Source organism: Heterodontus francisci, chromosome 21 (assembly GCF_036365525.1).
Source record: "Heterodontus francisci isolate sHetFra1 chromosome 21, sHetFra1.hap1, whole genome shotgun sequence".
Taxonomy (NCBI): domain Eukaryota; kingdom Metazoa; phylum Chordata; class Chondrichthyes; order Heterodontiformes; family Heterodontidae; genus Heterodontus; species Heterodontus francisci.
In genome coordinates this window covers 74,592,793-74,597,512 of record NC_090391.1, presented here as the reverse complement: position 1 = coordinate 74,597,512, position 4,720 = coordinate 74,592,793, and positions in this window count along the sequence as shown.

Sequence of the window (4,720 nt, the reverse complement as noted above, 5' to 3'; positions counted from 1 at the left end):
GATGGTTGACCCATATTCACACTGTACCAGCTCGGCATGGTGATCAGTATTCTGCGCTGGTTGAGCCATATTCACACTGCACCAGCTCGACATGGTGATCAGTATCCTGGGCTGGGTGACCCATATAAACACTGTACCAGCTCAGCATGGTGATCAGTATGCTGGGATGGTTCACCAATATTCACACTGTACCAGGTCGGCATAGTGATCAGTATGCTGGGCTGGTTGACCCATATTCACACTGCACCAGCTCGACATGGTGATCAGTATCCTGGGCTGGTTGACCCATATGCACACTGTACCAGCTCAACATGGTGATCAGTATCCTGGGCTGGTTGACCCATATTCACACTGCACCAGCTCGACATGGTGAACAGTATCCTGGGTTGTTTGACCCATATTCACACTGCCCCAGCTTGACTGGGCGATCAGCATCCTGAGCTCGTTCAAGCATATTCACATTGCACCAGCTCGGCATGGTGATCATCTCCAGTCAGTCCATAAGAATTACCCCGAGCTTCCGGTTGCTGGTCATTTCAGTACACCACCCCTGCCCTCATGCTCACATCTCTGTCCTGGGATTGCTGCAGTGCTCCAGCGAACATCAACACAAGAACATCGTGGAACAACATCTCATTTACCTATTCGGCACACTACAGCCTGACGGCTTGAACACGGAGTTAAATCATTTCAGAGCATGACGCCCCCCTTTGTATTTTTGGTTATATTTTCTTTTGTTTTCTTTTTCCTTTTTTATTTGTTTACTTTATTTTAGGTTTTTCAGTTTGTTTCTACTGTGCTTACCTACTGTTTTTTTAAATTGAGTGATTGGAGTGCGTTCTGCTCAACAGTCAATTCTCACCCTCTTTGTCCTCACGCTTTGTATTATGTGCCTTTGTTCCATGACAATATGGTCAGTTAGTCTCTGACCCTGTCCTATCAACACCTTCTCCTTTGTTATCTCTTGCCCACCCCGTTTTAGTTGCTTAAAACCTTTTACATTTCTAATATCTGTCAGTTCTGAAAATCGGTCACTGACCTGAAACAATAACGCTGCTTTTCACTGCTGTCAGGCCCACTGAGTATTTCCAGAATTTCTTGTTTTTATTTCAGATTTCCAGCATCTGATGCATTTTGCTTTTATCTTAGTGTTTAATTCACTGCCACTTCTCTTCCAGGAATTACATTGAAGAAGTTCTGCTCTTCTCTCCGACGGGATTTTCGTTTGCCTCTTTTACCTTGTTCACTTTCATTGCTTTCTATTTCCGTCGTGCTGCTTGCGAAAGTATCTACCAAAACATGTTTTCACATTAACATTTCCTTCCTCAGTGACTGTCTCCAACTCCGACTTATTCCACGTGGATTCCAACTGAATTTTCATCCTTTTTTTTAATCCAGCAGGATTACAGGCATCTCTACGAAATACAACGTTCGTCGGACAGCTGTTCTTGCCGCATCCTGAGATCCACACTGGATTTCTGCATGTGCCCGCCGCATGTACACATTGGACCTCTCTCTCCAGAAGCACCACCTCACGTTATCTCAAAGCTGTTCTATTCCTCAGTTTCATTTCATCCTTCGTCTTATCCTACGCATTAATATTAGTCTTTTTTCTTCCTTTCATGTGCTATGGAACGCAAGTTCCAACAGCTGATGGGAACTAATGCCCCTGCAGATCCTCCTTCCGTTTCTGTTCCCTCTGACCCAACCCCTTCTGATCTGACCCCTTTCCATGTATTCACTATACCCTCTGACCTTCCCCTCTCTGGTGCTGAACTTTTGGTACTCAGCAAAGGATTCAGTTTAATCACCTTACACCCCCACATCAATAAATTCCGTGCTTGGCACGACATTAACTTCTTTTTCCATTGCCTTGACGTCCATGCTCACTTCTTTGCACAGGAGTCCTTCCCCGGCCAGAAGACCCATTCACCCGCCTCCAGCATGCACCCTCTACCTGGACCCTTCCCTCTGGCCTCTTAACAGCTCTTTATCTTTTCATTGAAAACTGTCAGCGCGTCATCATAATTTCTCTGCCTCCCACACTCACTTTAAACTATCCCTGCTCTGAACATGCTGGTCTCAGTTCTAACCCCGACATTGTCATCAAACCTGCAGATAAGGATGGTGCTGTTATTGTCCGGTGTACCGACCTCTACCTTGCAGACGCTCAGTGCCAACACTCAGACACTTCTTCCGATTCCACCGGGACTGTCACTGACCTCATCTCCTCTGGAGATCTTCCGTCTGCAGCTTCCAACAGAGACATGATTAATATAGAGTATAAAACATGCCAGCAAATTGTTAAACAACATGAACTCACCATTACACAGCTTATAGTCTGGTTAATTCTCAAATGGGAAAGACAACTAATATAGAGCATAAATTGTTCCAGTTAATTGTTAGATTAAATGCCATCACTAATACACAGGCTATAATATTCTGATTAAGTGTTAAATTATGCATGATATCTAATTTAGAGAGTACAACGTCGCAGCTAATTGTTAAATTAGATGTCATCCCTAATACAGAGGGTGAATATCCTAGTTAGTTGTAAAAGGAGGAATGTTAACTAATATAGGACATGAATTGTTCCTGTTAATTGTTAGATAGGACACCATCCCTAATACACAGGGTAGAATATTCTTGTTAACTGTTAAATTAGGCATCATAACAAATATAAAGTGTAAAATGTTCCAGCTAATTGTTAAATTTGATATCATCCCTAATTCACAAGTTGTAATATTCTGGTTAATTGTTAAATTACACAGGATAACTAGTGTAGAGTGCTTAAAATTCTAATATATTGTCAAATTTAAGGTCACCCCTAAGACACAGGTGATGATATTCTTGTTCATTGTTAAATTAGACATTACAACTAATAGAGTGTGTAAAATGTTACAGTTAATTGTTAAATTTGATGTCATGTCTAATACACAGTGTAAAATATTCTGATTAATTGTTAACTTCGACAAGCTAACTAATACAGAGTGTAAAACTTTCCAGTTAATTTTTAAATTAGATATCATCTCTAATACACAGGGGATAATCTGGTTAATTGTTACATTAGTTTAGTTTAGTTTCGAGATGCCGACCATCAACCACCCATTTATACTAATCCTACACTAATCCCATATTCCTACCACATCTCCACCTGTCCCTATATTTCCTTACCACCTAACTATACTAGGGGCAATTTATAATGGCCAATTTACCTACCAACCTTCAAGTCTTTTGGCTTGTGGGAGGAAAGCGGAGCACCCGGAGAAAACCCACACAGACACAGGGGGAACTTGCAAACTCCACACAGTGGCGCAGTGGTTAGCACTGCAGCCTCACAGCTCCACCGACCCGGGTTCAATTTTGGGTACTGCCTGTGTGGAGTTTGTAAGTTCTCCCTGTGTCTGCGTGAGTTTCCTCCGGGTGCTCCGGTTTCCTCCCACAGCCAAAAGTCTTGCAGGTTGATAGGTAAAGTGGCCATTATAAATTGCCTCCAGTATAGGTAGGTGGTCGGGGAATATAGGGACAGGTGAGGATGTGGTAGGAATATGGGATTAGTGTATGATTGGTATAAATGGGTGGTTAATGGTCTGCACAGACTCGGTGGGCCGAATGGTCTGTTTCAATGCTGATCTCTAAATCAAATCAAAATAACCGATAGAGAGTGCAAATGTTCCAATTAATAGCTAAATTAAATGGCATCCATAATACACAGGGGATAATATTCTGGTTAATTATTAAAATGGACATAATAATTAATACAGAGCTTAAAACTTTCCAGGCATTTATTATATTAGATGTCATCCATAACACACAGGGGATAATATTAAGTTTCATTGTTAAAATGGACATGATAACTAATATAGAGCGTAAAACGTTCCAGGCATTTGTTATATTAGATGCCATCCATAACACACAGGTGATAATATTAAGGTTAATTGTTTGAATGGACATACAAAATAATATAGAGACGAAAACGTTCCGGGCATTTTTAAATCAGATGTCATTCATATTAAGTAGTGGATAATATTTTGGTTAATTGTTAAATTAGACATCATATCTAATACAGAGTGCAAAATGTTCCCATTAGGTGTTGAATTCGATGTCATCCCGAATACAAAATGTATAAAATTCTGGTTAATTGCTAAATGGGGCATGATGATTAATACGGAGTATAGAACGTCCAGGCATTTGTTACATTAGTTGTCATCGCGAATACACAGGGTGTAATATTCTGGTTAATTGTTAAATTGGGCATGATGATAAATGTAGAGTGTAAAATGTTTCAGTGAATTGTTAAATTAGCTGTCATCCTGAATACACAGGGTATAATATTCTGGTTAATTGTTAAATAGGTCATGGTAATTAATAAGAGTGTATAAAATTCCAATATATTGTCAAATTAGATGCCATCCCAAATACAAAAGGAATGATCTTCTGGTTAATGGTTAAATTAGACAGTATAACTAATAAAGAGCGTAAATCGTTCCACTTGTTAAATCAGATGTCATCACGAAAACACAGGGTATAATATTCTTGCTAATTGTTAAATTAGACAAACTAACTAATATAGTTTGTAAAATGTTCCAGTTAATTGTTAAATTAGATGTCATCCCTAACACACAAGTTATAATATTCTAGTTAATTGTTAAATTATACATGATAACTAGTATAGCGTGCTTCAAATTCTAATAAATTATCAAGTTAAATGTCATCTCTA